Below are 12,407 nucleotides of genomic sequence, written 5' to 3'. Positions count from 1 at the left end.
AGGGCCAACAAAAGCTCTGTGAACCTTTTCAAACATTGTACTGGCTTGTTTTATTCAGAGGTGGGAGGTGAGGCTTCCCTGTAAAGGATTCTCACACTCCTGCTACACGCAAGACACGCAGACATATGAATGAACAAACCGGTTTTCCTCAGTGTTTGGTGCCTTTGGTGAAGATGTTAAATGAACGACGAGGTCCATCATCCAGTGATTGGATGGGGAAGATAAGCATTGTAGTCCCACGCATTTGGAGAACAGCAGATTGTGAAAGATTGAACTATTGGCAACGGTATCCTCCTATAGAGTCCTAAACTGACAAAAGTGCGAGGCATTGAAATAGCAATACAGTAATGAGGGAGTGTGGGAAGAATCTCCTGCCCAACTCAAGCTGTACTTAGTTCCTAATCCCTAAAGGCCACGTTTTCTTGTTTGTTTGCTCGTTTGGCCAGCTTTCTGCTGCAGTACACTGAATATTTTAACGCCTGGCCGAAACAACTTAAGCCAGCAGGCATCTATTCTGCAGTGAAATGGCCCCAGGGAGACCGCTCAACTCGCGGGCTCTCCGAGAACGGAAAAGTAAAAAATTCAGGGCGGGGAGGGAAAGGAGCGGGGGGGCGGGTGCGTTGTAATTGCCTGGGTCCTCCAGGGGGCGCGCGAGTAGAGCTTCCCCCTTCCCCCGCCCGCTGCCCAGCCTCTGCTCCTTCTGAAGCTCGGCGCCCGCCCGGCTTCTTCAGAAGGAGGGAAGCGCGCCTGGCGCGGAGCTGCCTGCCCGGTTCTCCCACTGCTCTCCGGGCGACGATCGGAGGATGGAGCCCAGCTTTCCGGAGGCATGAAACTCCGTCCTCTGTCGGCAGCTCCCCTCCACCGCGCGACGCCTTTGCTGAAAGGGAGGATTTCAGGAGTCCGGGAGGTTCCCCCTTGATCGCCGTCCAGAAAGACACTGTGTACTCCTGAACACTTGCTTCCATCCAGATCGGGCTGCGCAGGTAAGGGAGCAATGCGCTGCCGGCTCTCCCGAAGCTGCTGGGCTCTGCATTACAGAGGGCGTGTTTGCTAACTTTTTCTCCGAGCCGTTGTGTGCGGGTGTATCGGAAGGGTGCCTGGATTCGGGTCTGCCCTCTTTTCCCCGACCAAGATCAGGCAGCCTTTATTAGGGTGGGACCCAGATCGACAGCAAATTTAGAGTCGATCTATTAAACTAGCCAAACAGAAATCCCTCGTGCCTAACATACGACCCGTTGATTTCCACGGGTCTTTTCTAAATGGGATTTAGTCATTTTCACAAATTGACTAAGTCCAGCTATAATCCTCCGTCAATTTCGCCGGAACCACTCTTCTTGCAAAGAGTGACGTAGGGAACTTTGCCAGCGGCCCGGGCGGGGAGATGACCCGGGACTCCTTTGCGGCGCTGGTTTCCAAGGGTAGCGGTGGCAAACCGGGGTCTCTTTCTCCTGGCGCCGCCGATTCATTTAATGGTGTCAAGAGAAATGGGCGGTGGACCTGAACCTTTGGGCTTCCATTGATGGTGGCGGTGGTGGCGGCGGCACAGAAAATGGGTTTCAAGCAGTTATGAAGTACATTGCTATTTTTATTGAAAGATTTTCAGTTGGAAAAGTTTTTTTAAAAACTCCTTTTCTGATTTCTCTGTTTCTAACCTACCCTGCCCCCAACCGAAAGTCCTTTCCTCTTCCGTTCACGGAGGATCGAATTCCTCAAAGTAAAACTGTTACTTTTAGTAGAGGAAGCATCTTCAGCGCTAAAGTGCTGACTACCCCTAGAATGCACCTGCTTAGATTCTCAATTTCTATCAGACGGGGAGGGCAGTTTAACTCCCGTGAGCTGTGCCCTGTTCAATGGCAGTTATTGTTGCTGATCCTTCAGACTTCAGATCCACCTCAGACATTAATCTGATGTGGCAGACCTGGGAGGAACCACTACTGGTTTGGATAGGACTCAACTATTTGTCCAGAATTACGTGGCAGACCCTAGTGACTGAGGGAATCCCAATCTGTTATTCAGAACATACTTCTTGTAGTTTGAACTCCATTGTGCATGTCTTCTAACACAACAGAACAAGGCGGCTTCCACTTACTTGGCTGTCTAGTTTGGGGATCCTTTGCGTGGCTTATATTTGAGATCTCCGTTCAGAGGGCGGAAATAAGCATTTGTAAACCACTGTGTAAAGATGAACAATTTGCTCACCCTTACATTTTTCATTGCATTTCTAAATAGGGCTGTGGATGGGTTTAAATATTTCACTTAATGGGGAGGTTAAAATATTCAGATTATTTATTTATATTGCAAATTTGTCACTGCCCATCTCACCGCATAATATAACAATGTAATAATGTTATTTCCCTCCCAATTACTACATCGGATGCTTACTGGAAAGTCACCTTTCTCAATCTTTAGCTGTTGCTGCTCTCCAGTTCTCAACAATTGGATGGGATGGGAGTGATGAGGCTGGAGTCAAAAGCCAGGAAAATCTGACAAGAATGTGTGGAAAAAAATGGAAAATGCTTCACCATTGGTCCTCACTGACTGATGTAGTTCCTGAAAAGGGCCAGATTATGATCCCTCCCCAAGTGTAATTTCCAGCTCCTCCTATTATTTGATATAAAATGTTCCAGTGCGATCTGGGCAGTTCACAGAGGAGTAACAGACTATAGAAAATGCAGTATTTGTATATTAACCACAGGAAAATACAAATATAAAATTGTCCATAGATATGATAGATGACTAAAGAGAAGATGGGAGATAAAGATATAAACAGTGCTGATGGCTTGAAATTACAAGGACAAAGCATTAGTAACATATAATATTGGGGTTTATTGGAGTTCATGGGTGACATCATTTTAAAAAAAGAGATGAATATGTGTATATCTTTTTTTTAATCCTGAGGCAAATTCTCTTAGAGTAAATGCAGGGACAACTTCTGTAAGAGTTCTCTACCCACATACAGGTGTAGTTTAATTTGGCTTTTTTGGCTACTTATATGAAAACCTTGATTAGCTAAGATGTATATTTGATTTTTATTCCAATTTCTCTCTTGCGTGATGAGTGGGAGATCTCAAGAACTGCATAATCCTAAGCATCTTTTCTCAAAAATAAGTCCTGCTGAATCCATAAGGTGCCCCTGTCAGGCAAATGTGTGTAGATTTAAACACTGAAGATTATTTCCTACATATTGATGATACAACAGGGCTCAGAGATTAAATGTTGGGGTTTGCCTTTCACATCCCAAATCCTAATCTACTTCTTCAGTGAGGAAGGTGTACAAATTCATGTTTCCTAGCAGAACATAGAGGTGAATATCTGCTCCCCAATTTAGAACCATAGTTAAAACTCCTAAAATTAACTATGTACAAAAATATATAGCTATAGGGTAGTGTCAAAGATGCCATTGTCCACCAAACATGCCGATGGAATGGACAGAAGCAAAGAATGAAAGGACTGGAGAGGCTACTCAATGCAAAAGGTTTGTAGAACATGTAGACTCATTTTATAGCATGCAGTGAGTTTTGGAACTCCCTGTCAGGGGAGGTGGGTGGCAGCTGTTCAGAGAGTGAATGAAACAACCTGCATGGTTATTTAGGTGCAAAGGTGGTTGGATATGGAGAGAAAATGTTTCCATGGAGCATTTCATGCAGGCAATGCATAGGTAAGGTTGCAAGCTGGAACACATACCTGGACTACATCTTGCTAGATGGAGGTAAAACTTGCTACTGAATAGATAAATGCATAGGATTACCCTGTAAACTGGGTCAGCTTACTTAAGCATTCATCCTTAGTAGGGCAGAGATCTATGCTCAAGTGGGCACCCTGTTGGCATGCAAACACTGAACAAACACTGTCAGCTGAGGCCTTGACTTAAGTGATACCAGCTGTAGGGAATTCTGTACAGGTGAGGTCAGTTTCAATTAGACTTAAACCCACTGACTTCAAGGAACCTTTGCACAAGCTTGCAGTTTTCAGTATCTTTGTGGGAGATATAGACATATCTTTCCACATATGTTCTACATTTAATATCTGCTCCTAAATTCTTTTATTTGGAAACCTTGTTCATTTCAGTGGATCTTCCATCTTTTATAGTAAGTATATATTCACCTCTCAAAGGCTGGCATTCTAAGAAGACAGTTCTGAGTATTATTATACTCCTCTTAAAGCCTTGGGATTGACCCCAAACTATGTTTGTTGCTCCAACCAGTTCCACTTTGCTGCTCCTTCTCAACAGATGGGTTGGCACTGGTGTACAGAGACATTCTTGTTTTCAAACCTAATCCAAAATAATGAACGGTATTAACAGGATGATTTATTTTGGGGTTGCTGTCCCTCTATATTATTAAAAACTGATAGGGCAGAAGGCCATCTCCATCTTATTGGAGAGAGCCAGTAAGATGGCTGTTATATTCCTTAGGTTTAAAACAGATAACTGCTGCACTGTACATCCCGTAAACTTAGGGAGAAAAAACAAACTAAGATAAAAACTTAGCATTGGATTAACCTCAGAGAGGCACTATGCAAAGCTTCAAGTATTTCTTCTGGAAGAAGTTGCTTTATTTCAGGTCAGGTTTCTTTACTAGTCAGTAATGTCTGCCGTAGCTGGCAGCAGCTCTCTGGGCTCCAGTCAGCCTTTCTTTAGACTTGCTTCCTGATCCTTTCTCCACTGGAGACACCTGGGATTAAAAGTTGGATCTTTTGCATGCTGAGCACGTTGGATTCCACTCCTGAGCCACAACTGGTCTTTGTAATACAATCAGTAGGAAGATAGTAAACATGGGGTTGGCAGCCTAGGAAGCCCACATCACAATCCAAAGCTAAGACTGAAATCCTGAACTTCTAAGCATGGGTGCAGTTTATCAGATATTATTTCTGAACAAACCTGGATTGGCTCAGCATGCAAGAAGAGTTAGTCTGCACATTTTGTCATGTGGTAGAATTTACCCTGGAGGCTTTTATTTCAGAGGCACCATGGTGCTGCCCTTTGCTACATCTTGAGTTGCAATTATTGTTCTGCATGCCTACGACTTAGTAGTTGCTGCCCTACACCGATTCATACTGGTGTAATCATGGAAAAAAAGAAAAGACCCCCCCCCCCCCAAATCTTGACTTTTTGGACCATATCCTGTGGACACCCTTGAGGCGTCTTTTATTTACTTTTATGCTCAGATGTGTATGCCATTTAAGGCCTAGACTCCAGGCAGTTTACAATCTAACACAATAAAACAGCAATTATATCAGAATAAAGAAGTTATCTATATCAGTAAGAAACTGTAAGATTAGCACTCTAATATAAGCTACCAGGTAACAATCACTGCACAGAATATAACTGAATATTCATTTCTTGAAGTCTCTGTGAAAAAGTATTTTATTCACCTTCCTGAATCTTAACAGGGAGGGGTCCATTCTAACTTCGGGGGCAAACTGTTCCAAAGGGAGGGAATTATAACAGGGAAGGCATGATGCCAGTCTCCCACCTCCTGCTGTTCTGCTAGTTGGTATCAGGCAGGCCAATTCTACAGGTACGTGGAATACCTAGGATCCAAGGCACATGGGGCTTTAGAGGTCATGATCAGCACCTTGAACCAGGAAACCAATTGATAACCAGTGCAGCTTCTCCAACAATGTGTAAACATCTCTGTATCTACTTTTACCAATTAGCAGGCAAGTAGCTGCATTTTGCATCAGCTGTCGCTTCTGAGTGGTCTTCAAGGAGAGACCCATATGGTGTGAATTGCAGTAGTCCGGATGCAAGGTGACAAGGGCTGGGCAACTGTTGCAAGGGCATCCCATTCTGCATGACACAAGAAATTCCAATAGCCATATTAGTTTTTTTCTTTTAAAGTTAACTTTTGTATGTTTTGTTTAAAATAACATTATTCTATCTCCGTTTGGGGCATATTGAAAACCAGACTTCTGATAGTAATCATGGGTAACATCCATCCCTGGCCTCTAAAGAGAGGAAATGAAGACAGTAACAGAGTTATGAAAACCACTGTCTAATAAAAAAAAGTTTACAAGAATTCCAAACTGAGAATATATTGAAAGAGAAACTGTCAGGAGGAGCGGTTGGAGAATGCACTAAGGCTGTGAAAGAGAATTGGATACCACAGTAGCAAGAAAAAATCTGAATTGTAACTTGGGCTTGTATCAATTGATTTCCCTACCTAAAGTGATAGCAACTGAAGGTGTGAACTGCTCTTACTTGAAAAACATGGTATTAGGCAGAATAATTCAGTCCGGTACAATAGTACTAAGTCAGTCTTGTGGTAATGTGAACATTTTGCCCAGGCTGACTCCAGCAAGGAAAATCAACCATTGCTTTCAAATTATCTAATTTTAATAAATTGCCATTGGATGACATTATCTTTTAAAGTATCATTAACATACGAAAGGTTTATAAATATGTTTGATGCAAGGGGATGTTTCTTTAATACTTTTATTAGGTACATCACTGCAATTCAGAGAAATGACTTGTGAATATCAGTTTTTCCTTCACTCAAGTGGTTCTTTATTTTTTCCATCTTGGAATTTCTAGCATCATAAATTAGTAGGAATAAAATGGAAAGTGGCTCAGGGAATGATATGTGCTGCCTAGAAGGAGAGATTCCTTTTAGAGAACTATGATACCTTGGATGAAATTTAGCCTCATATCCAGCTTTTCTACATCTATGAATGATCACAGTTCATTTCAGATTAGCTTTGGTGTAAAATATGCGGTTAGATTATGCTTTGACTTCATGATTTTTTTTCCTACAAAATTATTGATCATATACCTAAGCAAAGGATAAAGCTATGCACTTTAATTTGTAGGTATGGTAGATTGAACAAGCAAGAAAAATTCAGAGTGGTCTTATTTAAATTATATTTGATATAGATTTGATGCTGTGCGTCAAACAGAGGCAGCATGATTAATCTATATTTCCACTGATGTGAAAGAAGTAAAATGGGAACACCATTAAACCTTATAATATAGTTTGTACGCTGAAATCCTAGCTGGTTCTAATCATACAACATAAACTCAGCTGAACAGCCTTGCTTTGGAGCTTTTTTATGACGTACATTTGCAAAAGTATAGTATAAAAGGTGAGTTTCATTTTTAGAGGCTCATATTTTTAAACCAGATACTTAGAAGAAGTTACATCAATGAAACTCAGTTGTCTGTTTTAGAATAGTTTTCCCTATCATTCCTATCATTGCAAGTAAACTAGAAGACACCAGAGTGGGGAGTGATTTATATGCTGGGCATTAAGGAACAGATCACCTTAAACTTGTTTAAGTAATTGCTTTGGATTCTAGGGTTAATGATGGATAGATTGCTTGTGATTGATAAACTAGCTTGTTTTTCATTGGTGAAACCTCAAAGCAGAACATACAACAAATTAAAATTAATTTAATTGAGGTAAGGCAGTTCATGAAAACAAACTAGAACCTGGTGAAATTTTAAAGCTGAACACATTTATTGATTTAACGTCTTACCTTTATATCGCCTTTTTCCTCTAGGAGCTCAAAGTGCATACTTGGAATCCTGCCTTATTTCATCCACACCACTGAGAACAAGTGACTGACCTAAATGATTCAGTGAGTTCTGTGATCTAGTGAGGGTTTGGGCTTGCCTCTTCATATTCTTTAAGGCCATGGAACCAATTAGTTAAAAAAATTAAAATCCTGAATCCTTGTTCAAGAGGCAAAGCTCTAGTGATAGAAAATTGGCTAGTGATTTTTTTCCACCTTAGTCTCTCACCAAGAACTGTAGGATTCTGCAGAACACAGCTGGAAAACCCTGTTCTAACCACTCCACCAGCTATTAATTCCTTAGAGTATAAGCTTTCCCTCCCATACTCTATCCTGCATTAGGAGCCCAAATCCCCAAGGGAGGTTTTATAGAAGTGAGTCAGGGTTGGGAACATTCCTTGTTTGGCTTTCATTAAATCAATGCAATTAGGCTGTAAGTCATTGCTTGTCATTCTGAATGCATCCTATGAATTACGTTACTGCAATCAAATCTCTGAAATTATTGGGACGATTTTTCTACGTATTAGCTGCTACCTAATACAGACCTGGTTCACACCTTGAACTGAACCATATGCGGTAACATTTGCTTTAGGTTTAGACTGTGGTATATTATTATTGCTGTATGCCACCCTCACATTGTCTCTGATTGACTGTGATATTTTCAATTGCTTAGTCTCTTTCCCTGCTGAATGTTAAACTACAAATTGAATAGCATATAATAGTTCTTCTCCTGGGGTCTCATATGGATCTAGAGATCAAAATCTGGCTGCAACCCACTGAGCAAAGGTAAAGTTAGTCTTAGAATTGCTGGATGATATTGTCAGTCTTGAAACTAATGTAAGGTTTATACATTCTGCCAAGCCATGGTTTGCCTCATCATGCTTAACTGGTCATGCATAACCCAGTGCCTGAGTTCATATTAAACCAGGTCAAGCAAACTACATTATGGCTTAATGTAATATGTGAACTTGTTACTTGGTTATCTCTGTTTAGATATTCAGCACAGCCCTAACAGAAGCAGATTCCTCCGATATTCATTTATGTGCTTATTAGATTTATATGGCTGTCCATCTCACAAAGTCACTCTGAATGGCTAACACAAGTAACAGCACTAATAATACTGGTTAACCCACTAAGCTTCCTCTAACCACTATGATTCTCTAACAGTCCATAGTTAATTACTATGGTCCCTCTAGTAATCCTAAAACGTTATGGGTTATGGTAGGTAGGTTATGAATGGGAACCCTCCAAATCTCAAAATTGCACTTTCTATGAAGTTCTGCTACTTAATTAAGGGACTTTCTTCCCTTCCACTTCAGATCTGCCCCATGCTACAATTTATCCCATTTAGTAGAATTTAAACCTTTTATATAGCTTTTTAGGAGGATATGGCTCATTTATTGGAGATTAAGCATGCAACCTCAAACATATCTAAGTCCCACTGAATTAAAAAAAATGCTTTATATTTATTTATGTTAGCATATTTATATAGCTGCCCATCTCATGAAACTCTGTTGCTTAAGGAAACTCTTGCTCTCCAAATGGTGTGGATCAGCTGGGCCAGTGGCCAGAGAATTATGACACCAACATTTGGCTCAAGCAAGGGGACTTGTCTCTTGTGCTGTGCATAGTATTATGCTCATGAACAGTGCATAGAATAATTATTAATACTAATTCAGTTACATTAATGCCTGCTGCAGAAGGGCTGAACACACTTTGGAAAGTGCTTAGGACTTTGTGTAGAAACCCGGCACCTTTCTGTTATTCCTTCATTAAGATAGGGAGTTTGAAAAATGGTGCAGCTGCTTTAAGAGTTGTATTAACTTTAATAAGTAGCTTCCTTAAAGCAGTGGCATCTTTCAGGCTTGTGCAGAAGCCTGAAACAAGTTAGGCTGCTTTAATGAGTAGCAGAGAAATATTGCATTTGCGTGAGGTCCAAAATACTTTTTCCAAATCTTTTTCAAAAAGTGCATGGTCCTACATTGCGGTACTACAGGTATGGGGAAACCACAACTTATAGGCCCTGTCCTTGTGTGTATACGTATGCAAGTTGTGGAATTCATTCTGACTTCCAGAAATCAGACACACAGTTTTCAGATGGGAAAAAGGCTAAAACTGTTGTGTAAGTCTAAGAATAGGCTTGTCACTTAAAAAGAAAAAAATCTTCCCAGTGCAAAGGACCTGAGACAATTCTAGCCATTCATTTTGCACTACTATCCTACCCATAGCAGCACTGGGTGGTAAAAATGAAAATACAAAAATGAACAAATGAATGAATGAGTGGCCCTGCTCTCAGAAGTGCTGCTGGTCCCTGGCATAGTGACTCAGTTTTGATGTAAATTTATGCAAAGCTACTGCAGCAACATAAACCTGGCAGAGCGGATCCACAGGGAAACCTGAATAATAGGGTAGACAACCTTTGCATCTGGGAAGTGGTATCCAAGGCTCCACTGGGTGCAATAACAGTACAATGCAAAGTATGGGCCCTGGATTTCATGTTAGAGCTTTTGATGCAGTTTTGGAGTGGTTTTTTTTACCTCCGAATGGCAGGAAACTCTATCACCAAATGTTAGTAACTATGGTCAGAAATAGTTCCAATGGCCCCAAAAAAAGAAAAGAAAAGAAAAGAAAAGGTGTGTGGGGGTGGGGTGGGGGTGGGGGTACAAGCAGCTCTGGAACCCTGGTTGCCCATCCCAGAGGCATATGCTTGTAGAATCAATGGCTTTCAAGAGGGTGGCAAATGTTTCTGGCTTTTACTGATGGGAAGATTTCTGCTGCATTTCTGTAGAGCTTACAGAATCATTTCCAAGGAGGGCTGTTACTTGGACACAGACAGCAGGATTTATATATTTGAAATGCTGTTGTACCATTCCAATAGCACCAATGGAATAAACAAATACTTTTTTATTGGGTAACTGCTCAGATGCATTAGGGTGTGCCTGGACAACTGGCAAATAATTTAAAATCTATATTTTACCAAAGTAGCTGCAAGTTTTTAAGGTTTTGGAAAATCATCTTCGGGCAAATCAGGAATTGTCTTGACTGATGAAGTTATATGAAATAGAATATTGTAATTTTACTAGAGTTTCTAAAAATGTGGTGATGGTGCTTTCAGTAGTCTGAGTGTGTGTACCTATACCTTCTGTTTGGTGAGATATGGACCAGGCTATGTTGGCTTGTAAGATAGTCTTTAGAGTAGGGATCCTAGCATACACAAAACAGTGTGAACGTGCTTGGGGTATATCTAGGCTTTAGTTGTGGTTGTAACATCTTAGCCAAAATGCGCTAAAACTGATGTTACTATAACCATGATAAAGGGCAGTATATGATGGGCTACTTAGCAAATGGTTCAATATTGAGTAAATAGTAAGGCAACGATACTGTATGTGATGGTTTCATTGTTTCATGGATTTATTGATAAATATATAAGTAATGCCTGTGGTATTATCAGAGTTATGCTGGTTGGGGGCAATGCAAAGGTTGCTGTATTGTTGGCTGAGAACCCAAATCATGTGCAATGCATGATGCAATAGGAAAAATTGAACATGTATGAAAGAAGTACATTGTGGTGATTTAGTTATCCAGAGAAAATGAATTAATATTAAATTGCAAGGGATTGGGTCAAGAGGAAGACTGAGAAAGCTGTTGCTGTATGGAACAGATGAGATCCTGAAAAAGAAAAGTGAGAAGTTTGAAGAACAAATGGAAATATATGAAGTGGTGTATGGATATGGTAGAAGTGAGGGCGATTTGCACCCATAGAAAGATGTAGAGAGATATAATAAGTGGTGTTGGTATAAACTAGTTTCAGCTATGTTTTCTTTTTTCTTCTTTATCTCAGGACTTTAATTTCTTTGGCTTAGTATTTCTTATTCCTTTTCAGAAGTCTGCATTATGGCATTTATCCATGAAGGAAATAGCATGTGGTACAGTATTTATGTATGTACAGTGTTTTCTGTTAACTGGTAGACTGCGTGGATGGACGATAAGATAATAGAAATGACTGGTCTTGTGTAATCACATTGGTTGAAGATCCCATTTATGGGATACAACAAGAGAAAAATTTGCAAAACCAATGTTTGGTGGAATCTTGTGCAGGCAAATTCAGAAGTAAATCTTTTGCAAGATAAGTGGGTATAAAATGTCAGCTCTTCTATGGATTTTTCCCCCATGGCTAGAAGGAAACCCCCCAAAAAGCTTGTATTATTCACCTACTCAATATTATGTTTCAGTCTATATTATTTCAAGGTTTCTTCTGTGTAGTATATTAATAAAGTTCTGTATGGATCCTGCTCAGGGAATAAAAGACGTGAGTGTGACAAATTAGCCATAATTTAGCAATTTTTAGCAGCGTGTTTCAAAGATATTTTCTCATCCTGCACTCCCTTTTTGTTGCTATGTTATTATATCTTATTGATCCTAGTTGTTCTTTGAACAATAGCTAATAATGACACTCTGTGTGTGTTCATGCCTACATGCATTACACATTCTCACATGTTTTATCAATTTTATTGCCATTCTGTGTTACAGTGTCTTTCATGGTTGTATTATTATCAGATGAACTTGTTTATTTCTACGCTAGGAAGAACATTGATTTCTAAAGATTAAGATGATGTTAAAAGCACAGGTGCAGACTCCTTTGCAATGTTGGCACATCTCCCAATCTTGTGGACAGTAAGAATAAATGGATACATATTGGAATAAAATGTAACCCATCTTGTTGACTTGTGTAATGCTACCACTTCCAAAGTGAGGGTGGAGTTGCAAATGGATGAAAGCATGCTCTGGGAACATATGACCCCCAACTTGCATGAACCAAATCAGATTATTTTAAGCAAGCCCACATCTTGCATAAGGCCAAGTATACCAATAGGCACAGGGAAGCAATGTGTAAT

General features: G+C 40.3%; 1 protein-coding gene across 1 annotated transcript in view; it reads left to right on the top strand.

Moving 5' to 3' along the window:
• The first annotated feature begins 748 nt into the window (after positions 1-748).
• The window catches only part of CPNE4 (copine 4), a 195,043-nt gene continuing 183,384 nt past the window's right edge, over positions 749-12,407 (top strand). The window contains exon 1 of the mRNA XM_088150532.1: positions 749-983. The gene's annotated coding sequence lies outside the window, so the exon portion shown is untranslated. The remainder of the gene's footprint in view (positions 984-12,407) is intronic.

The sequence above is a fragment of the Python bivittatus genome, unplaced genomic scaffold, assembly GCF_059951505.1.
Source record: "Python bivittatus isolate LINGU-HERP-01145 unplaced genomic scaffold, Pbiv_v1 ctg000610_np1212, whole genome shotgun sequence".
In the NCBI taxonomy this organism is placed as follows: Eukaryota; Metazoa; Chordata; class Lepidosauria; order Squamata; family Pythonidae; genus Python; species Python bivittatus.
Note: the sequence above shows the minus strand (reverse complement) of the source record. Positions and strands in the feature narration are given on the sequence as shown.